Source organism: Falco naumanni, chromosome 6 (genome assembly GCF_017639655.2).
Source record: "Falco naumanni isolate bFalNau1 chromosome 6, bFalNau1.pat, whole genome shotgun sequence".
NCBI classification, from domain to species: domain Eukaryota; kingdom Metazoa; phylum Chordata; class Aves; order Falconiformes; family Falconidae; genus Falco; species Falco naumanni.
The window spans coordinates 47,567,876-47,592,165 of NC_054059.1; the positions used below are offsets into that span (position 1 = coordinate 47,567,876).

General features: G+C 44.3%; 1 protein-coding gene and 1 long non-coding RNA gene across 2 annotated transcripts in view; one reads left to right on the forward strand and one right to left on the reverse strand.

Annotated features, from left to right (window-relative positions):
- SCAF8 (SR-related CTD associated factor 8) overlaps window positions 1-24,290 on the forward strand; it is a 167,033-nt gene that overhangs the window by 100,795 nt on the left and 41,948 nt on the right. The window lies entirely within an intron of this gene.
- LOC121089825 lies at window positions 652-11,955 on the reverse strand. Its single transcript, XR_005828372.1, has 3 exons — window positions 11,798-11,955; window positions 1,209-1,265; window positions 652-1,079 (listed from the first exon to the last, which is right to left on the reverse strand). It is a non-coding gene; the product is annotated as an uncharacterized LOC121089825 (long non-coding RNA).

Consider the following 24,290-nt stretch of genomic DNA (forward strand, 5'->3'; position numbering starts at 1 on the left):
CCATTCCAAGAATAAGAACATCTGTTCAGGGCCCAGACCTGAAATAAATCGTAGGTTTAGAGACAGGTCTTTTGTCCAGAGTTGTTTGGGTATTAGACATCTAAGAACCAGTTGACTTTTCAGGTCACAGCAGGGATTTTGGTGACAAAGTATAAGCATGTCTCTGCTACAGCTGACCGCATGAAATCTTACCTGCAACTGCAGTTACGTTCCTGCTGCCAGTCTGCATTGCTGCGATAGCACAGGCTTTTACAAATATCAGCCCACCTTAGACTGCTTACAGTTACAATCCCTTGGGTTTGAACTGCGTGTGTGTGTACATGCTGCTGTTGATTCATCCTATTCATACAAGGGAAACCCCAACAGTCAGCTATCAAATCGACATTTATTTGTTAGTTGTTACTCAAAAAAGCCCAAGTTTTTGAGAAACTATGACCACAATGACATTTCATAAGCAATTATCTGACTTACTTTTTAAATTCTCTGTTGCAACCTTCATCTAGAAATCCTAAAATACTTGTCAAATACTAAATAAGGGAGTCTCACAGAAGTTTCCAGGTAGCATACATTTTATTCTAACATATAAGTGGGTAAGCCAAGTCACCAGAGAGTTAGGTGACTTCACTGATATTTCACAAGAAGTTGCTGCACTGCAGTCAACAATGAACAAAGCTAATTATAACCTTGTAAGGAAGCCAACATCTTAAAAAGTTATTAGTGTGATTTTTCTCACTCCCTGTTGTGTTTGCCCTCTATGCAAGGAGAGCTCCTCTGTCAGCAGCTTCACTTCACCTCAGCTTCTCCAAGAGCCCTGTATCTGACCTGACCCCTCTCCATCTTCCAAGAAACAGTTAATTTGTATTACTGCATATGATAACCCTACCTACCTCCCGGGAACTGCTGTGAAGGGTCATCTTCATACTTTGGGTTGGGTCAGTTCTTGGCCAGTTTCAAGGCTGTCTTCTTCTCTGGCTTGGCTGGCACCTTTCCCTCCTAATGGTAAATGATGCTCTTGAGGTCATGTCTGGTTTTGAAGTTAGTCTTGCTGATGAGGTCAGTGGGAGAGAGCATGCTCCTGGCTACATACGTTAGAAAGAAGGAAAGTTTCTGTGGTGTGTCACTGGGCTCTGCACAAGGCCCTCCATAGGTGGTGATGTGCAGCAGCTCTGGGTGTTGGGTACGAGGTGCAGGGTTCATTAAATACTCACCATCAGTTATGAATTTATTTCCCAGATGTTGTCAGTTTTCTTAAACCCCAGGCAGATCTGGAAGTTGAAGCGATGGGCAGAATTAACAGCGCTCGTAAAGGCCAATAGCGAACCTGACTGAGAAAACCCCGTAGATACCAAGAATTTCCCATGTGATTACTTAGGTTAAAAGAGCCACTCTCTCACAAACAAACTTAAGTAATGAACTGGCAAAGTCAGAAAATTGCAAAGCAGCACTGAAAATGGAGAATGTGCTGTTCACACCAGTTCTGCTTTCCACCAAGTCTCCCTTTTGCCAGCACAGCTTCAAAAGACTTTCTACCTTTTTTGTTACTACTGCTGAGAATAAGCAGAAAACAGTTTGATCAACTTTAAAGGAAAAGAACTGTAAAAAAACGTTGCCACCTTCCAGCTTACAGGGAAACATGTAGATTCAGGATTAACCTAAACAGCTGAATTAAATGTTCCGAGTGCTGGCTGCGGAGCCGTGCCCTGCCTGACCTTCCTACCGGGAGCTGCAGCCGGAGCACCTGCGGGCCAGAAGGCGCTGCCCACCTGTGGCCCCGCACAGCACAGTTCATGGCAGCTGAGCTTCGGCAGGAGACAGAAAGCTTCTCCTGGCTCGTCGTTACTCCTGGGGACAGCACAGTCATTGTTGTTATAGCTGGCAATGAATGGGAACTCAGCTGAAGCTAGATGTATTTGCAATATGCTGACGTTTTTAAAGCAATAATTGATTATTGTACTGAGTTCCCAAGGAGTGTGTGGTGGATTCACAGTGGGAATACTTCAGTCAAGCTTCCTAACCATTCAAACAGTGGCCATGTCCCAGTGCAGGCATGGGGACTGTTGCTGACATGTGCTCTGTGGGGGATCAGGAAGACCTCAGACCTGGTGATCAGAATGACCCCACACACTGTCACCTAACCCCAGACACCTTTCACAGCTACCGCCCTCCAGGATTCACGTCGTGTGCATGCACTAGGGAGCTCGTGCTCTGTCTCTATGGGAAGCTGGAAGTGCAGAGCTCTAACAATCAGTGGATGTCAGAAAAAGAGCCATTTCAGTTGTACCTGTGGTAGTCAGACAAACAATAGTGTTTTCCTTAAAATCCCAAATATGTAAGTTCAGACTGAACAAAATAAAGCCCCTGACTCTTCTTCAGGCACAAAGCTTCCTATTAAATACAGTTAAACTGGAAAATTAGAAACTAAATATTTGAAACTATTGCCTTTAGTAAAATTCCAGAAGCTAGCCAAAACCAGAAGAGTGTTTACTTGTTTGTGCACATAGCCAAAAATATATGTGAGATCCAGATCAGATTCTTAGCACAAAAGTGCTGTAAAACATTTCTGTTAGTCTTGCTTTTGCTGTGACACTGAAGTGCCCTGTGCGATAACAGATTTGGACAGTTTCAGGAATTCTCCTCCCAACTGCCTTATTTACAGCAGCTTTTATCAGATGGATTTCTAATCAATAACCTTCATGAGGCCCAGACAAGGATCTGCTGCTTGGTTCAATTTGGTTTTATTATTATTGTTTGTCAACAAAAGAACTGCAAAATAAAAGTCAGGACGTAAAAGTGAGTCCAGCAAAGCTCGAGTCATGGTTTCCAGCCAGGAGACCCTGTCTGATGCCATGCCATGCCATGCCACGCCACCCACACCCTCCCCCCAACCCCAGTGGGTATATTAAGCTGTAGAGGAATGAAACTGGGTTAATTAGCATTGATAATATGCAACTGTGGGCTGGATGCAGGGGTGGCCGGTTGGCTGATGTAGATGAGGTGCAGCTGTGGCTGTTCTTTTAGGTGGTTGAGAGCCAATGGAGAGAGAGCAGCTGAGGAAGAAGCAGGGAGAGACCACGTTCTGGAAGAGGAGAGACTAGGAGAAGGCAGCAGAGGGACTGGCAAGAAGAATATGTTGGTATGTGATGGTAAAAGACCTTGTTGCAGCCGTCTAGTTTGGAGAGTGCTGTGACATTAAGCAACTGGTTAGTGCTGTCCTGATGTTCCTCTGATGAAAGTCCTGCCCTGCCCAAAATCGTGCTTGTTGCTCCATGGCCAATGTGAAGTGCTAAGCACCTTGGCTTTCTTTAGCTTGGGTAGGAACTGAAGCACTTGCAGGCTTGGAGGAATAGACTGTCTGAGGAAGACAAGCCACAAGCTGGCAGAGATGGGACTTTTCATTTATGTTTGCTGAAAGAGCTCCTTTGCGCAGCAGGGGAAGCAGGAACTCTAGCACAAGTAAAACCATCCCTGCAGAGTATGAACAACTATTGTCATCTATATCTGGAAGGCATTCAAGGGAAATAAATCTTTTTTTTTTTTTTCCTTCCTTTAATTTTAGAGTGTACATTCTGTACATCAGCCAGTGCTTTTTCCATGGGCATTCTCACAGCCTCCCTGTGTTTACTGCAGCGACAGAGTAAAAGAAAGACTTGTTAGCATTGCTTTGAAATTTTCATCATTTCTTTACTCAGTATTGCACCTTAACTTCACATAAGTGATTTCAAGTACTGTTACAGTAAGAAGAGCGTGGAATTTACTTAGCTGTTAAGGTAATCTCCAAAGAGAAGGATATTCATTCCTATTCCAGCTCCACTTCTCAGGCAGCTTTACAATCAACTTCTGCAGGGAGCAGTGATTCATCAAGGGCAGTCCATCCCATCCCATCCAATCTCCAGGCCAGAACATTAGATTTCCCAAACGTCACAGTTTAGAAAATATAGTCAATGACAAGGCTATATTTTTTGTGTTGTCATTCTTTTCTGTGTTTGTTTTTAAGATCTTCCAACCCAGAGACAGACTTTTTTCCCCCCTTCTTTATTCATAGGCATAAATTCAGGAGCTCCAGGAGCACTAAACAACATATATTAAGTGATGAATCAAAGCAGTATTGGAAAGCATCATGTGCCATGGCAGAGGCAATCAATAGAACTTATGCATAGCAAATTAGTTCTGTGATGAATTGCTTTCTAGGTCCTGCCCTTATTGTACTTAATCACTACATTATCTCTTCTCATAATAGTACAGCACATGTGCCTACACTGTTTCATAGGAGATATTTGCACTAAGAATTAGACTGAATTCCTGTAATTCGATTGCCTCTTTAAGTCCATGGCAAAACTTCCACCAACTTCTGTGGGACCAAAGCTTGGTTCAGGGCGGTAAATATATATCAGTGCAGAGCAGTGCACTGCGTTTTTGCTATGCAGAAAACTGTGGTTCTTTGCCACGTGTGGCAGCCCTTGTCTAGATCACAATAACATCCCTGTGTAACTGAACTTGCTGTGAGCCAGTGTAGAGGTCGAAATTAAAGGCAGAAAAGAGTGTCCTGGATGATGAAGATATCTGTGTCATTTGAGTCTGTCCAGCAAGGTAACAGGTTCTTTCCCTGCTTAAGTCGATTGGAATCAGTTAGTCCTAAATATTCAAGGCTAGCAACAACCAAACCCAAAAGAAACAAGAAGTAAGCATGGAAATACAGAATGGCACAATGCATTTTTCTGGAATAATTATATTTTTAATCTTTCGAAAACATAAAAGGAAAATTCAGTCACTATCTTCAGTTTCCAGCAGTTCCAGGGGCACACTAGGTTTCAAGACAAACAAGAGCTCTCTTGCATTTAAGATTCCTGGTCTTTAGTCAAGAACAACGAAAAATAATAGAAATACATGAAGACCAGTTGAAAGATGAAGCCTCTTCAGCAGCGGTAGAACTTCAAAGGGTAACTGCTGCCATTCAGGTTCGGAAAGGCAACTTCAAAGTCACTGACGTGTTCACTTGGCTTGGTCCCCTGTAGGTCCTTCCTCCCATCCTTGCTGTGTTTCTTTTTGTGCACAGGAAAGGTAAAACCATGCTCTGAGTCATGGTCATGCAATGAAGTTGAAGTCAATGACCAGTGTTGCTTCATTAAAACCATAACGAGCGTCGCTGCTCCTGGAAATGTTGGTCACTGCTTGTGGCAAAGCTGTGTACATCCTTTCAGGGTGATTAGCCACAGCAGAGCCACTGTGTGTGGCCACCTTGGATCTTTTGATGCACGCTCCTAGCAAAACAACAGCCATGTTCCAGGGTAAATCAAGGAGGAACATCTGAGGTCAGAGCTCCAGCAGCACAGCAAAACGTTCTTATGTAGACAGCCGCTGACCTGCTGCAGCTGGGAACTGTGAGTCATACAACTTCCAAATACAGATGCACTTAACTTCAGTCTTAGGCTTTTCAGGTTGTTAGTCTATATAAAAGATACAGACTCTTTGCAAGTTCTTAGGGGTGAGGACTGCCCAGTCACATAGAGTTCCTGTCACCCTGACTGTTTTCATCCGTCTTCTTAAGAAGTCCAGCTTGTTAGGACCCATTTCATATTTACTTCAGCACATCTTTTCAAGTATCACACACACGTTGAGTACGCTTTTCAACGGCAGCTTTATGTCCTTAGGGATGAGGACTGCCACTTCGGTGGGTTTAAGTGCAGCACTCGTATCCACCAGGTCTTTCCAAGGCAGCTGGGTGCCCACCCCGGTCAGGGGCGGGGTGGGGGAGGGGATCTGCTTCTCCCAGCTGCAGCACTTGCCACCCTTTCCACCATGGCCCATGGGCTGGGGTGGCAGGTCGCCCCCGCTGGCCCACAGCAGGTCCTGGTGGGCTGGCCAAGGGTGAAAGGGCTGAGGCAGGACCCCGGAGCTGGGTTGTTGCCACTGCAGCCTCCAGATGGGAGGGATCTTTGGCAGCGTTCCTGGGTCTCCGCATGAAGGCGAAGGGAGCCGATTACTAGCTAAATGAAATTATATGTTCAGTCGAAGTTTAGACAAGACAGAGTAACTGATTGCATTCCTTGGGAGACTTGAATAAAAACACCTCTCAAAAGGGCTCTTACTCAAAAGCAAGGGCTGTTTGCCCAAGTACATTTTCCTTCTGGCCGATGCAAATCGAGCGCGTTTTTTTCCCGTCCGCTGTTAAATCTTTTCATCCTTTCAGAATCAAAGTGACTTCAGGCTTGTTTGCTTTCCCTCTGCTTTTTCCTGGCTCACTTTCCCGTGTTTGCAGAGCGCCCGAGGGGGTTCAGCGCCACTCACCAGCGGGTCATTCCCCCCCAACACCGGCGGGGCCCCCGCCTCCTCCGGCCGCAGCCGCGGGTGGCCCGCGCGCGGCGGGGACCGGCGGCGCACCGGGGCCGGGACAGGCTGCGGCCACCGGCGGCCGCTTTGCCCGCCGTCACCACGGGGGGGCGACATTGCCCAGCCCGCCGCCGGCGCCGCCGCTCACCGCGGGGAGCGCGGGTGCCCGCGGGTGCCCGGGGCTGAAGCGGGCTGAAGCGGTTGTCGTCGGTCATTTCTGTCCGCCCTCGCAGAGCCGTGCTTTCCCACTCGAAGCTGTTTCAACTAAAAGAAAACAATACAATCGGGGGGAATGGGGGTGGGGGGTGGGTGTCCTAGCCATTTTTGCACTGGGATGGACACAGGTTTGCTGCTTTCATGCTCCACTCGTGTCGCCCCTTGCCCCTGCTGTTTGAGGGGCCTTTCATGCAGCAACAGGGAGGGAAACAAATGCTGCATAAACAAATAGAAAAAAATGTCATTTTGAGCCTGGCCCTATATTTTACAGCCCGTTCTATCATTACTTCCATGGGAAATGACATATCCTCCTGCAATGACCGTTATCAGTTTTATTGCAGAAATTTTCTGCATTCCTCGGGATTCAGCTGCGGCTGAGCCCATCTGCAGGGTGCCCGGCGGAAAGCAAACACCTTCCCGTGTCTGTGCGCTGGGGCTGGGGCTTAGCAGCTAACTAAGAGATTAGTTTTGATGCCTGGGCACTGGGGCATTCGCAGCACTTGCTACTTGAACCAGCCGGTGTGGCTGGTCATCGAGGAGCGGCTCGATGCAGAAGCGAAGCCGAAAAGCAGGTAAACTAGCTCTCCATAGCCATACCGCGGAGCCATGTCAGCTGGCTTCAAGCTCTGTCGCTACTTCAGCAGTCAAACCTCTTCTGGGAGCTCACTGGTATGAGCAGAGCAGCAAAGGTGCTTTCCAGCAGGATGGCTTAGCCCCAGCAGAGCTGTGCGTGAACACGGCTGCTACCATTTCTGTTGCCTCTGAGCAGCATGGACAGAACTGACTGGGCATCATGCTGTGCAGATGTAGCTTGACAGAAGAGGCTACTCTGACCAGATCTTCATATGGCAAGAAAATGAAATGCAGCTGGCCAAAAAAGAGTTGAAATGACCTTTGAGGCGGTTTGTAAAGGAAGACTGAGAAGGGGTGTGAAGCCAAGTCCTTCACCCATCACCTCTCTGAGATGCCACAAAATTGCTCAGTGGGTGCAGAACACATAAACGCTTATGGAGCACTTGAGAATGAGCAAAGACGTTCCCTGAAGGAAGGGCTATGGCAGTGTGTAGAGAACTTTTATTGTCTCCTGGCTGTCTGTGTGAAGAGGTGGAAGTGGGGAACCGGGAGGGGAGTTACTGTACACAGCTGTTCGCACTGGAAAAGGGAAAAGCAACTTGCCCAAAAGAGAAACCGCATCTCATCTTCACAGAGTCTGAGGACCTCCGTGCTTGGAGAGGTAGAAGTCAGTGTGAATATTCAGACTGGGCAGGCTGTAATGTGAGCAGTGAAAGAAAGTGCTGCAGTCAGGCAGAGACTGAGGAATGTAGGTCCCTGGCATACCTGTTAGCAACTGTCTGTGTTTTCAGGCAAGATTCAATCCAAAAATGGATTGAAGTAACAGACCATCCAATTTGATTGTAGCAGAAGATGAGAGAGACACAGAAAAGCAGACAAGGAGATCTGTTGTCACACAGCCAGAATAGAAGGAAATACTGAGACCTCCTCCATCAGGTGCGGTGTCTCTTGTCCTGGATAGATAGAAAGCCTCTACCTTTGGCATTAAACCCGAAAGACCCAGAAACATCAAGTTGCTGAAGCCAAAGCAGCTAAGGCTAGGTTAAACAGCTAGCAGAAATGCCTAATTGGAGCAGAGGTGGCAGCCAGGGTAGTAATACTCATTTGTTTGGATAGATTTGTCTTTTCTTCCATTTAATCAGTGGCTCTCCCTGCTTTGCTTTACATTCCTCGGCAGCTGTAGCACTCACTTTCCACACCAGGCAGCCAGGGACAGGCTGGGGAGTGAGAAATACAGCGGTCTCCTTTGTGCCTTAGCAAGGCCAAGACCCTGCCCCATCTTCTGTTCCTCTCTGCTCTCTTCAACACACTGCTCCCGCTCTTCCCAGCCCCTTGTACTGTCATCTTCTGCCATGCTCCTGCTCTTCCATCTCTATACCTGATCCCTACATATAAAGCATGTTGAATTTAAACTGATCTTCCTCTCTCTCCAGAAACAGATTTTCTCAGTCCCCTTTATTTGTGGTTCTGTGGGTCAACTTCAAGGGGGACTCAGGAGTGTGAACCCTTTGGTTGCTTTCCACAGCTCTTGTCCAAGATGGCTTTCAGTATACACGTGTATTATGCCCAGCGTAAAAAATTATCACGAAAACAGAGCCCCTGTGCCTGCCAGGCCAGCTCTGTGGCTTTTAGTGCGTGTTATAGTGGAAAGATGGCTGCAGGAAGATAGGCATAAAGGCAGGCTCAACGCTTTTCCAGACGTGGAAAGGTATCAGCAGTCTCCCGCAGGCCCAGGAAGATTGAGTACAGCCACAGAGCAAGTTCTCCTCACACGGGTGACACCCCTTGAGCCCCCCAGATCTCAGACTGGCAATGCAGGAGCACCCTTAGGTTTCCTTTACACAGGTCACACCTACGTTTGCAGTCTCACTACTGGTTGGAAGCCAGTGACCCCAGCACAGCTGTGCTTTGCCGAGCCCCACATGGGCTTTCTCAAAGTGTTGCCAGAAGGTGCCTGCAGCCACCTTCCAGACAGAAGGAAAGGGTTACATGCGTCATTAACAGGCCATGTTTACATAGAAAAAACAAAACTCCTCAAAGAACATGACGTATGCACACAGGGAGGCCTTTTTTAAAACACAGTGACACACTTGAAGGCTGCCACATTCTGCAGCTCTTACACAGTATGCGGATAGTGAATTTTTTCATAATATTCAATATTTTCCTGGGTCTGATTTTAATTAAAAACAGCCTGAGAAGCTGGGGGTGTGTGTGTGTGTGTGTCTGTGTAATAAAAAAAAAAAAAAGAAATGAGATTTAGGAATTACAAAAGCCAAATACAAATCCTCTGATAATTGTCGATGCTTGGAGTTACAACATATGCAGAAGATGGCAAAACCACTGTCAGTAGAAACACCGTGGAATGCGTCAATTTGTTTAATTCCTCTGGAGTCGTGACATGACTCATTCCCAACCTGGAGACCAAAGGGAGGTTTTGAAAGGAATATGTAGGGTAAAGCAAGCTCCTTGCAGAAGAACAAGGACAGTTTTAATTCTAGCCTTTGAGATCTGATTCATTAATGTTCTGCAATGTGATTGCAAAACGTGGCCATTCCTATTAGGTAACGTTGGGTGCTCATGGTTAGTGGCACAAATTGGCTACATGTGGGCCAGACAATGCTGAGCTGGACTTTCTGTCACTGATAAGTGCTTTCTAACATTTGATGTAGTTTTCCATATAGTTTTGAAAATGCAGTTTTAAAATCAGTGTGACTAATTTGCAAGTGATTCTAAAGCCGTTAGAAGCTGTAAAAGATTACTCAAAAGGTGCCATCCTTCTTTTTCAATGGAGATTTGTCAAGCAGTCAGTCTTATTCACAAGGGAAAAGAAATTTTGACCACATGAGTCACTTCAGCCTTTGGATACTTAACAAAATGCACACTGTGATTTTATGTATGACTAATGTGTTTGTGTATTTACGTGTCTGTGGATGCTAATGGCAGTTACAAAGCCGTATCTAGAAAAGACACTTGGAATATACCAGTTCATTAACTTTCATCTATACATAATCAGCTACTGTTTTATAGATCTAAAAAATTCCTTAATGCCCTGCATGTTTTAGGACTGCATTTTAAAAGGCCCTACATTAAGTCTTTGTTTAAACATTCCACTCATGTACCATTAACCGTCTCATTGTATTTTATTTTGGTTCATTTGCAAAGTCTGTGCTCCTTCTAATAAATACAAATTTTGTTGCTTGCTGGGAGCTTCCCTTCTCTAACCTGTCACTCCCAAATATCTTCATGAGAAATTTCAGCCTCCTTTTGTTAACAGCATGTGCGAAGTGACCTTTATTCTCTCTGGATACCTTCATTATTCACAGGTAGTTACTAAGTAACCTGCATGAATGCTGCAGGCGATGCATCTCTTTATTAAGAGTTGTGTTCTCTGGCTATTCAGCACCGCGGTGTGTTGTGGGACTGAGGGCCCAAACCCTCTGGTATTGGCTCTACCCTCCCTTTGAAAAGGGTGCTCATGACAAAACTTCTTGAAACTTTTTAATTACCAGGAGTTTTCTAATGACAAACTGGGCTTGCAATAGCAAGAAAAAAAATGTAGAGAAAAGTCCTTACAGTTGTCATTCTCTTTAACCACAGTTTACAAGAAAAAAGTGAAATATGTTTCTTGAGGAAGGTTGGGGTTGTGGGGGTTCCCCCCCCCCCCCCCCCCCCCCAGTTAGCATATTATCTATATTCCTACTGGTTTTGCTTCCTAATGGATGAAAAGTAATAAAAAATTCTTCAGAAAAAAAGGTGAACTTTTAAAAACAATTTTAGATAGATCTGTAACTGAAGTTTTTAATCACATAAAATATTTTGTTGCATTTTTAATTAATGCAACCATGAAAATTAGTATTAAATAATTTCTATCCACCCTAACTGTGGATTCCCATGGTGAGAATTTGCGCTAAGAATTGCTCATGTTAAACTCAGTGAAACTTTGTGAATATTTTAATCTACAACTTCTAGCAGTCTGAAATGCATCGCTATTAAATTTTCTTGTTCTTTGAATCAGTATTTAGCACTACCATTTAAGACTTCTTTTACACAGATATATTTTTCAACTCTCTGATGTTATTCTTTTGACTCATTTCCTTTCCTTTCCTGCTTTTGGCTGTGTTTTGCATGGGCACCATCCCATCACATTGCTTTGGCACTGCACTGTAATGAGGTATGCGGGCAGAATGGACCAGAAATGGATTCTGTGCTCTGGGTCCAAGCCCATCTCAGTTGACATAGGTAACATTATCTTTGTCTCATCCTTCTGCTGTTAATACTGAGCACAGTCATCACAGCATGAAGGAGCCAGGAGCACCAAAAATACCTTCTGACTCCCTCTCAGGTCAAATATAGTGTCACCCCCGTCCTGCGCTGAATTTAAAGCAGTTCCAGTAGTGATACCAGACAGTGACTCTAGTACCTAATTCTGCACCTAAGAGAGAACTGATATAACAGAAAAAGAAAAAAACAAAAACTTTTAACCAGTCTGCCCCAGGACAGTAAGAAAGCATTGCCAGTGATCCCACCACTAGCTTTAGACCTGGAAGAAAGGAACGACTACTCGCTGTCAAGTCTGCAGTACTGTGCCCATGACATGAAAAAGTCCCTTCTCAGCCGATGATAACCCCTTTATGTGGTCAGCATTAACCCGTTAGTGGGAGGATTTGCCAGCCCCTATTACCTGAGTCCGTTAAAAACTTCTGCCTGTGGATCCGTCTGCCTTTGAACAAGAACGAATGCCAAATGCACGTAGCAAAGCAAGACATTGAGTCCATCCTCTTCTGAAAATACATGTGTTATGAACACAGACCTCTGTGTCAGCCCACAGCACTGTCTAAGCACTAAAGTCTCCTTGGTAACATTGCAAAAAACCTGTTCCTTTCACGTTTTATTCGTCATGCTGTTATGATTGTTGCTTCATGGAGTAGCACTAGAACATTGCCCTTCCTTTCCCAGAAACAGTACAGATCTGTACAGTGGTGTTGCAACTGCATCAGTCATAAATTGGCTGCTAGGCAGTGTTACAAATGCCAGGTGTATTGTAGTGTTTTTCACCTACAAGGCAGTGCAATTATCAAACAGCAATTTGGGATTATTCTGTTTCCTTGTGAGAGGTGACGTTCGTGCCATACGGCACTCATTGAGATTGCAACATTACCTTGGCTGCTGCTGGCAGCCACCTGGTGCTGTGCCTTGCAATGCCACCGACTCCTGTGGCTGGCATGGGAGGGCTGACGGTGGCTGCAGATCCTGCTGGGACCAAGCTCTGTGACGGCAATGTCAAACTGCTGAACCTAATTGAAGGGGAAGACGTGTTGATTTAGAAACAGTGCAGGCAGTGTTGCATTTTTGAGGAGCTCTTAATCCCTTAGTCCTTTGGGAGCCAGCTGTGGAGCTGTGGTCTGGATGCAGGCCCTGGCACACTGCAGACATTGAATAGGGATAGGTTTACTCCATGCTAATATCTGTTTATTCCTGGTAAAAAGTTCCAGCAGATTTTTGTTTCTTGTTTATTTTGTTGCAAATGGCTTTCTTTTAGGAAAGCAAATTTAATCATGTGTCCGTGCTCTGGCTTTATTTGACATCTTGACTGGTGGTTTTCATTTTGCTTAAACTGCCCCTACCTACTGTACTGTTTGAAATAAATGGACAAAAAAAGGCAGAAGCATATGTTGAGGAAAGAGGGGAGAATTTGTGGTTGGTTCAGCAAAGCCTGTCTGAGATGAAGGTAACCTCTTACTGCTGCACCATTTCTGCTGGAAAGACCAATAGTGTTTGATATTGAGAAGCCTTATGTGCAAACCTGAGCTATCAGCCTACAGGCTTTCTGGCAGACAGGGGGTTCATTTTTTTCCTGAAAGCAGTCTGGTGTCTGACATCTGCAAGCAGCTGCTGTGACAGTACTCTGTCCTCTTTCTGGTTTAAAAATGCACCATTTGCCACGCTGCGGACCTGGAGCAGGAGCTGACGATGCCCACAGCATGTCTCGCTATTGGACTGGACTGCCACCCCCGGTGCTCAGGGGACATTTCTGTTTCCATGAACTTTAACTTCTTTGCAGTGACCAGGACTGCCAGATAGCAGGTCAGAGGGAATGCCATTGCAATAACGCATTTGTGAGATTTCTCCAGGCTGTTCTTCACCTTGGTTAAAATGGAGGTCAACTTTTTGTCAGAGGACACAACTGCGTTTCACACCAGACATCTGAGTAACTACAGCAGTGACACGTGGTGACCAGAGTTAAAGTCCAGACAGGAGATCATAGTGATGAGCTTTCCATCTTGCAGAAGAAACCTCATTGACCTCGTTGGGCTTTCCATTCACCACAGGCTGAGCAGTTGTCACAACAGCTCTCTGCTTCTCAAGCAGAAGTATTTTGGAAAATCTATATCCTTTACTGTGAGCTCATATGGAAGCAGGAGTACTTCTCTTGCGTACAATCCTAAAGCATGTCACTATGTGATGCAGACCCACCCCATTACTCACTCTGTGAACCTTGCAAAATTTTGGATTCTTGGTGTTTGACTGACTCATCATACCTCTAAGTCTGTTCTAGCACAGGCAGAGGGTATGTGAGATGCTAATGGAGAACCAGAGCTTTTAATTGTCAGGCTTTAAAATGCAGAGTCAAACGGGCTGCCGATAGTGAAAGGCTGTATTTGTGTCATCATGCCAGTATGCTGATCCATCAGTGCTGGAGCATGTGGGATACCTGTGTGACAGCTTTCACAAAAAGTCATACATCAAATTACCAGCACACGCAAATACCTTTGAAAAAATGGCTTCCAAAAAAACTCATTTCCCTCTAGCTACAGATTCAAATTCTGTGACTGGATCACTGTAGATAAAAAATAGATAAAGAAAATAGGGTGGAATAGTCTAAAACTGGAAAAAGTACTGCATGGCATATTCAGGGCACTGGTTTATACTGCAGCAGGTAGACAAATACTTCTCTCTGATCTCTTCCTCTCCCATTCACCATTACAGTGCTGTGGCATGGTAACAAGCTGTAACAACCTGGTAATCTGTAAATTTTTTTCTGTACATATCAGGAAGGGCAAGTCAGCTGAGCAGAATTTTGTCAAAAGCTAGTTTGGGGAGAAAGATAGGGTTTGGCTTTGGGTTGGGCTCTAAGCCTTATGGGGATAGCAGAGGCGGTGTTCATGTTTATTTTCTTCCACCTTCAACCCAAAAGAATGGTGAGGAGCACGGATAACTATGTACATCCTGGGGCAGCCGACCCAAGGAGACCTCATTAGCTCCTGTTCAGCAGATATAAACAGCCAAGGCAGAGGAACAGAGTATGAACATCACACCAGTGAGGTCCACAAGAACAGCTAATGCCAGAAGGACCTGAAGTCATTCTGGCCAGCTTGACATTTACTTGCTTCCAGCTCCTGTTTTAAATTATGTAACCGAGCGCATGGATTTAAAGTGTGTTCCAAAACCAAGGGAGACACGCACTAAAGAAATTGCATATATCAAGTGCAACGTGAGAAGTTCAGTGACTAAGTAATAAGATTGTCTCACCACAAAACCAAAGCCAGCCACTTGAGCTTTGCTAGCCGAGTGTGAAAAGTTTCCCCAGCAGGCCCTGATATGAGCATCTGGGCCAGCAAAGGCAGCCAGAAAAAATGCTTTGGCAGCACCAGTTTCTTATGTATCATGACCTACAAAAACTGTTCCTTGACCACGAAAGCCTAGAAAGCAGATAGGTGACAGTGGACATCTGTTTCTTACAGTGTGCAAAATGTGCCTGCGCAAAGCTTACAGCCTCTGTTTATTCACCTGCCATGAGACTTCGGGAAGTTTGGAGACCCTGGTTTGCATATGCACCTCTGATACTGTGAATCCCAATCTGGATCTGCTCCTGTATAGGACAAGTATATAGACAAGTATAGAATTGATCATTATTCTTACATCAAATTCTGCAAGGTCAGCGTCTGTCCATTTTCTTGCATATCCTATAGCAACAGCCAGACTGTCCCAGTGATCCAGACTGATGGAAGAGCATTAATTTGCCCTCCTGAGGACACAGTCCACCAAACAATAGGAATGTCAGTAACTGCAGAATTTTTATCAATCCAACATATAACAGAAACAGATAATTGTTTCAGATAACAGGTAACTATGGGCTAAAATAGTTGCATACCTGCTCTGTTACTGCACCGTATGGACTTTTCCTCATAATTCACATGTGTTGAAAACTTGAGTTGTTGACAACAACAAATGATCTTCAGACTTTACATGACAGTATTTGGTAAAGACTATGTATCAGTGAAGGGCTACTAAATTTCAGAATACTCTCGATTTCTTTCTCAGCTCTTCCCTATCATTTATTAATCCATTACCACTTTCTACACCCTAGTCCTTTCTGTAGCTGCAAATGTTCCCCATCTAAAAATATAAGAAGAAGCAAAGACAATGTTTTCCTTCATTTGATCGTTAATCTTCCTAATCTGATTTTTCTCTCCCAGGATGGGGTTCTGTAGCACCAAATTTATGCTGGTGAAATATGCATACACATAACGCCCTGAGCTCATTGATGGTAGGACCTACAGACCTAAGTGGGATACGGGGCATTTCATATCTAGGTCACCAGTGTGCAAATAAGTAGGTCAGCAAGGAGTGGAAGTAGGTTATCCAATTGTTATGTGGGGTGAGGGGTGCCCGTCCACTTCTTGGGTACGTTTGAAGAGCACAATAAAATAGCATCACAACTGACATTGACATTGACTGGTGTCCCCCCTGGCGATCTCCACAGAGATGCCATGAGATAAATGGACAGGGAAACAAAACTACCCTGTCACATGGGAGAGGGCACACCCAGGTCTCGGTGCAGGCATATTGGGAGCGCGGCACATAGCCTGGCTGGTGAAGCTTTTGCTTTTCCATTCATTCTGTGCCTGATTAATGGACAGAAAAAGGACTTCGCTTTCCAGGGCTTTATTCTGACACATTTCATCAGCTCTCTCACTTGAGAATACATATAAGACAAATAGTTTTATCCTATTATGTCAGAACAAATTGCAGCCTGCAGGCCTGATTCTCTGCTCCATTATGCCAGGTTTACGCTGGTGCAATTTCACTGAGCACTGATGAGCTTCACTAAACTAAAACCAGCATGACAGCATGAAGATGCAGGGTCTTCATCTTCCAGAGGATGGAAGATAGAGCTCCAAGGCCCTGCTGCATTAATAGCCATGCTCCTAAGTACAGCCTTGATGAAAAGCAAAGCCAGATGCTGCACCTTGCAGCTAGGTCATTTCCACAGCAAGGAAGAGAATGATGTGGTCATGGCATTGGTTCAATAGTTGTGCTATAAGCAGGTCCTGGTTTGGGTCTGGCAGGTATCTGTGGTGTCGTCCTGGGAGGCACAGGTCACATCCAAGAGGAACCGATGACTTGTTCCCAGAGCTGTACTGGGCTGATGGTAATGTAGAGCGGTGTTGCCCCTCAGCTCTGGGTCCGTTTACCTCTCAGCCCCAGATAAAATCATTTCACAAAGTGTTTGGAAGAAGGCGCTTCTGCAGTATCCATTCTGCGGTTTCCTTGTAAAGAAACAGCTGCTGAGAGTGAGGGGGAGAGGAAGCAAGAGAATGCAAAGCAGATGCCATGTGGTGCTTTGTAAAAACAAAGACTCTTGCAAACCACTATCACTTGGGTTTTTTATTAGGGTCCTCAGAAGCACCTGAGGATGAGGAATGTCTGGATTTGCAAAGCTGGTGCAGAGTCTGTCCCCGTTTCCTAAGTTCTTTCAGGCTGGCGTCATGCAGCCAGCGAGCTTGAAGGAGGAGGAAATAGACTGTTTCCCACCCACTTGGCTTATGGAGTTACTTTGCTCAGTGTGTTATCTCCCCATCCAGACTGATTTGGATATAAAACCAAATTGAAATGGGGGGGGGAGGGGAGTGAAGCCATCCATTAATCCAAATAAATCGGACAAATTATGTATGTTCCCTTTGTTTCTCTCTGGGAATAAAGTCTATTTACATTCCAGCTTTTAACTGAATTATTTTTAAGTACAAATGCATGTGAGCTCTAAGCCTTTCAACACCCGCAGTGAGCCCCAGCTCACCCATAAAGTCTTCTGTGACAGTTTGACATCAGGAATAACTGGGCAACACATGCAGAAGAGGGGAATGGCAAATGCCATGTTAAGCAAAGACAAAATATAAATGGCTACAGTGGTCTCAGCTTTAAAAAACAAAATACTGAAAAGAAACTAGAGTGCTTTTAGGTATTTTTTGATAGGAATTTATTTAGCACTGGCGCCTGTAATATCTGATTACTCCATCAATAGTCTTTCCCTTGCTCTCTCTGTTTTGACCTAGCCCTATCTTAGAGTTGCAAAGCCCTTACAAACATCAGGAGCATTACTATTATCTGCAGCTTCCTGGGTGCAGCGTAGCATGTGATCCAAGAACATCGTTCCTCTCCACTTCCCATCTCCCTAGATAACAGTGCTCTGCAAAATTCGCTTGAGTTACTATTCAGTGCTTCCAAAACCTCTGCTTTTTCCTTTGCTGGGAGCTGGAGACTGCTCGTGTGTGTAATTCAGCGTGATTCACTTCAATTTTATGAATTATCTATCGGCTTTGTTGTGCACAGTTCTTGAATGGCAGGAAAAAAGAAAAGAAAAAGAACTCACCCAAATGTAAGATAAGAGAGTAACTGAGCATGGCTGCTTGGAAATGGCTTGATTTTTCTCAGGGAAATAAGCATTTTCAGAAACAAGTAGCAGCCGGTGTCAGTCCCTTTAAGGCTTTTCCTTATGAATAGATATGATATTCTATAATATATGTGTATGAAATATATTTGAGGACAAACAGTTGTTATTTAGTTCCAGATAGAAAATGTCAGAGCACTTAAATAGATTATGTTCCCAAATTCATTGTGAGGTAGGTAAGCAACATGACTCTCACCACTTTTTTACCCTTCTGCTGTGTGCTCACTGACTCAGGGGGGCATGGGCTACAGCTATGCTGGTAAATTAATGCCCAGGACCGCTCTCTGGGCTGAAGTCAACTATGTCCCTATTCTTAAGCTCTCCTGCCTTCCAAAACAGGATGGCTGCACCCCAACTGCCTATGGGAAGTGGTACTTGGCCTACCCTAACCGCGCCCTGAGACAGTTTGGGAGGCAAAACTGTGCTGGTCATGGATCAAATGATTTAACAAAGTCAAGCTCAAGTCCCAGACACCAACTGCAGTTGAATGTTCCTTGCCACCATTTAACTTAGCTGTGTAGATACAGCCAGAGAGAGCTTGTGCCATGAGACAGAACACAATTCCTGAATCCCTGTTCTTCTTTCCATGGCCTGAGACTTCAGGTCCAACATAGATTTTAGGACATCATTGCTGCACACTGCAGATCTTGGTATCTACTCAGAGCCAGGGAAGTGGATCTTAGGAAAAGAGAGTGGTGCCACATAATCTAACAAGATGTACGTATGTAGCTTTAGCCATAAGTGAGATTATTCTTGTACTCAAGCAGCTAAATTCACCATCACTAATGTATAAAAAGGGCATTGTTTTGATACATTTGCAGGAAAAGTTTAAGTGTGACTGTGAGTCACATTTCACTTATATTTGCATTTCTATATAGCCCTTTTACAGCGCTCCTGCTCTAGGCAGAACTTTGTATGATTAGTCATCCAACTCAAACTAATTATGATGTCAAGAGAAGTGCTTGCAGAGAAAGCAATGACTTTTCATGGGCTGTTTGCTGTCATGACATTTCAGGAGAGACAAGGAAACATACAGAAAAGAGGAAGAAGGGACAGACTGTGAGGAAACAAACCCAGGGAAATATTTTGATTGCAGAGGAAGCTGGCTAGTCAAAGGGCCTTTATCTGTGTACAATAGAGTTTATTTTCTAGGTAATTTTGGATATTGCATATTGGATAGCAAGGCAATTGTGAAGAAGGGTTTCTAGCAGGTGGAACTGTTTTTATGGTCCATTAAGCTGTTGCAGAATAACCATAGAGTGCATTAAATCAGTACCTTCAGCAAAGCTCTGAAAGGCAGAGTTGCATCCTTACATGTACGTATTTCACACACACTCTGCCCTTTTGCGTTAAAGGCATTTGGGCTTGCAATTTCCATGTACTGAAGAAAGAATATATATTAAGCATGCACTGAGCCAAGGGAAGGGCAGCAATATTGCAAGTCAGCACAGGGGAACCTCAGTAGGCAAGAGAGACTTTGAACTTCCAGCAGCCATTTGAAGTCAGAATTAAGGGTGAGGGACAGGGAAGAAAAAGGAAAAAGAGATTTTGGAGACTCCTTATGCAGTTTTACAAGGTGAAAAAATGAGCAAGGTATCCGATAAACACATAGTTGCATCTACACATTTCTCTACCACCATGCAACACTTCATTGGAAATTCACAGATACTATTTTTTTTAATTGTTGGTACCCTGATAGGGTCTATGACTAAGAAGAATTGACCAAGAATAATGATGTTACTGAACTAGCATGTGCATACCAGGGCAACAGAAAAAAATCCTAGCTAAGAAAATTTTATATTACGCTTTCCTTAAAGTCAGTTTTTCTGCATCCTTCTGGTAGGCTATACAGTATATTGCTTGGGCAAAGAAAGGAATTGATTCTAACCCCCCAAGGGCAGTAACACTAGATACAGGTTTCATTTCACACCAGTTTTGAGTTAGCTCCATCTCTGTCCAATCACATATTGGCATAATTTTTTATACCAGCTATGGGAGTAAATTATACATTTGGGAAGGACCATCCCTGTTAGTGATGTGGCAAAAACGTTTCTCAGAAATCTACTGTGTGATCACAAATTGAACACAAATCTTGGATGTCTTTATTTGTAGGTAGTCTGGAGCTTAGATAACACTTTGCAACACTGTCATCTTGAGGCTTGGAAAAATCCCAAGCACTTAGTCTCAGTAACTGCATTTGTAAAGGAGGGTTGATTGTATTCACCTAGTAGCTCGAAGAGTGTCGTGACCACTGGTTATTCAATGTTTGCAAAAGGATCTGATAATGAAATATGCTCCAGGCTCTTGTGTCCTGTGCATAAAGCATTAGATTATCTTAATACAGCATGAAAAGGCTGCCTATCTCCAGGGACTGTTCCCCCTAGATGTAATGCACACCTGTAAAATGATGCATAGAAAGCACAATTAGACTCTGTGGTTTTACAACTGCCTCAAAAGCTCATGATCCCCCCACCAGTGAGAAAAAACAAAGGCTCTCAGTAGTCAGAAATAGATAGGGGTGTCGTATATTTGTTTCCTACTCCTTGGCATCTCCTACCACCATTTGTGGTTTATCTCCAGAAATACTCAGAGGCTGTGGCTGGGGTCTTCTGGAGACAAAACTCATCAATTTTTGCCGTTCTCAGCTCAGAGACTGTACCCTTGAGGAGGCCAGCACTGACATACTTGGAGTTTCAGTCGTTGCTTCAAGCTGTCCTGTGTCAAAACAAACTTTGCTCATGTGTTGAAAATGTGTTCAGACCACTTAGTTCCTCCTGAAACCATTCAGAACCACATGGAGGAGGGGTCTTGGGGAAAAAAAAGCAACCGACACCAAACATATCTTAACATTTACATATATATATATATATATATATATTAGTCTTTATATATCTTAATTTTTATATATTTGTATGTGTATGTAATTATTAACAAACCTCTTGAGAACTGAACAGAAGGAAACCCTAACTTTTATAACGGAGTGAGTAACGTACACTCATGTGACAGATAGTTTATTTTCACTATGTGAGTCTGAGAGAGAGAAGCAGGGGGGAAGCAAAAACGCCAAGGGGCCTGAAGTGCTCCTGAGTTTTGAACTCAAGCCAACGCATAATATTTAAGGCTGGTGTTTTTCAAGAGCTTCCAAAGTGCATACAAGATGGAAAATGAAATATACAGTCAAATCTTGACAGGTTTTTTCAACAAATGCAGTTACTAGCTGCAGCGATGAGGCTGTGGTCCATAGCAAGGAGGATTGTGCTGGAATACTGCAAGGGAATGAATCTGAAGCAGCTGGAGGAGAGAAATTGCACTGTCCTAAGTGGATTATTTTCTGGGTCTCTACTGTACCCTCCCTATAAACTTGTGTCATATTTTCCTGCATTAATTCCAACTTCCCAAAACAGTATGAGCAGCTCCTTTTTGTGTCCCCGTCACCTCCACATCCCCGTAGCGCTAACAGCTCCCTCGGGCCAGCTCCACTAACAGCTCCACTACCTGCAGCTCCTTCACAGGTCCTCTACCTTTATTCATCTCCGCAGCTGAGCAGAAAGCAGTGTGTTTTGCGGCTTCTCCAGAAGCCACGCAGAAATTGCTGTTTAGGCAGCCACCTACATTAGTGCTAATTGGCCAACTTTCTCCTAAATCCCTTCAGAGCAAACAAACCAAGGGGCAATGACTGCTTTTCTGTCACTAGCAGCATTACTATGGCCACTTCTCTATCTCCTTAACAGATTTACGCTAAATGTGGGCAGCTTTGAGATCACTTTCACTACATTTATTTGAAACTGATTAAAGTTCAAAAGGTATTGCAGGTAGCAGCACCAATGATGAGGAAAACTGATGGACAGGCAGATAGACAGCAGTTCACATAAGTCTTGTTTCCTAGGGAACCGGGATGAAAGCAAATTATGAATGTCAAAAAAACTTTCTCACTTGTGTTTTATGGGTAACAGATCTGAGGTTTACGCTATTGTTGCTCTTGGTTCATTGTTATTATGTACTTCATAATACAATACTACCAAGAAGGATTAGTGCCAGGAGATAAGATGTAGGTCTGGTGTCACATCAACTTCCATGCAGTCCAAGGGCTATGATGCTGTGCTCTAATTAATACTTATTTCAAAACCCTAAATCTCAAATTAACATGCTCAACCAACTTGTGGTTAAGAGAAAGGAAGGGAATGTGTGCTGGTCAGCCCTGGCCTGTGAGAACCACCACCAGGACCCAGTCCTGCTAAATACAGAATTTTTTTCACTCCACATCATCTTACCACAGCCCATTTTTCCTCCCTGCTTCCAAAAAGAAATAAAAAGGAGGCCAGGTTCTCCTCTCATTCACACAGTCCAGACTAAAGTAAAACACACCCCATGTAGAATTGTCCTTGCTTTGTCTTCTGTCTTCAAAAGTCACGTATGCTTGGCTTCAGCCTCCCTCTCTCTGGCCAGACATTGCACTTATCTAATGTCCCTCTGGGTATGCTTGGTGCTCACCAAGCCCTTTGTCAAGCGTAGCAGCAGTGACCTGCCTTCTCATCAACAAGCCCTCAAAGTGGCCCAAAATGTTCACTCAGCCTTGGGGTAGCTCTGCTGGAATGTCAGACAGGGTAGCAATGCTCACTTCTACCACGGCAGGAGGACAAGCAAGCTGTGCTTTCATGGCAATGCTGATCTTTTTCAGAATGGGGAGAAAAACTTCTCCCAAAGTTCAGAACCTTCTCTCTGAGGAGGGATATGTTTGCTGTATGTGAATAGGTGAGAAGGAAAATGCCAGAAAAGAAATTTAATCTGGAATGCATACTCCAGAAGAAATAAATATGAACTGATAATGAATGCCTGTAACCTGGTTATTCAAAGGTTTCTAATTGACAGAGAAATGAACTAACAAATAATTGGAACAGCAAAGGAGACAAAAACCTGGCAAAGGAAGCTCAGTGAACCTAAGGGGAAGATAACAGGCAGTTGCCTACCAAAGGTCTGTGTTTGACAGCCTAGCAGGACCCTCCCTCCTGAACTCCTGGGGACTGCTCTCCTACCAGCTCCTCCTCCTCACTCAGACGCTGAAGGTGCAATTATCTGGCAAGTGTGGGCTGTGAGTCGTTCTGTGCAAAATTACCCCCTTCAAGTGAGGACTGATGTGCAAAAAGGATCACGTCACCTAGCACAAGTGGTCAGTGCCATGGAGTGTCATCTCTGCCATGTTCACAGGGCCTTCATTTGTGGTCCTAAGTGTGATCCACTGCCGCTGCTCAGGATGTGCTCTAATTACAGCATTGGCTGCGGCTTCCAGCTTGCTCCTAGTTTCCTACCAAACACTCCTCTTTGAACCTACTGTCAGCCCTTGTCTCCTGCCAGCTCCTTCCTCTAGGAAGTGCTTGTGCTGGCAGGGACTGCATCAGACTTTCCACCAGAATTATCCACATGCCCACCTCTTCCTCCGAAAATAAAAAAGGAAATAGACACTCAGATTTCATGGTGATGAAAACCCCTATAAAATCCCTAAGAAGGGAAGGAAACAGCTAAACCAGCCAGTCTGTCTTTTGCCAGCCCTCAAAAGGCCTAAAATCACAGCAGGAACCTAAAATGGAGGACCAGAAATATTGGGTCTCTGCCTTAATTTTGGATTGCCTGGTGTGTATCAGTAAAAGATGGATTCGTGGGTCACACACAACTAGACCCTTGTTGTGCTCCATGATTGCTTGTCCTGCAAAGCAACAGCACAGACTAGCACAACCTTTTTAAAGGCTCTGTTCCTCGTCAGGATCTAATTATGAAAAATCTGCCTGCTGCAGAATCTTGTGGTCTGGGATTCAGTGGTACAGGCTTATTATGTAAAGGGATACCAGCCTGCCTCTCAGACACGTAATGCCGGCCCTCTCTCTGCTCAAGAACTCTTCCGGAGCAGCTGCTGGCAAACAGAAGAAATAAGTCACTTCTGGGCAGCTCCATGAGTCCAAATGCTACAGTACATAAGAAAAAGCAATAGCATAATTTTCCTGTTCCAAGAAAAAGTTCAGTCATGTATACTAGGTCAAGCTAGGACACGCAGCTTATCTGAAAGTCCTTTAATATGTGCAGTCTTACATCCCTTAACTCATGTCTGTATCAGGCCTGGGTGTTTTGGGTTTGTTTTTTTTTTTTTTTTTTTACTTTTCTAAGTAACCATTAGCTTTTTGAGATGACACAGCCTTCTACTTCGCATGTACAAGCGGTCAGAGTTTGCACGACACTTTTTCTGCTTTTTGCATTTCACACGCTAATGAAGTTCAGGGACAGTTAGTGTTTGAATAAGAGGCCTCCAAAGAAACTGTGTGTGCACACCAAGGCTTATTTTGGCAGTTAAGGTCTGGACTCTGGATGACATCTTGGTTCAAGACAACACGTAGGGACATGCTTTGGTCTATTAAAACCTGGAACCTAATTAGAACACACCCTTGTTTTTTTGAGC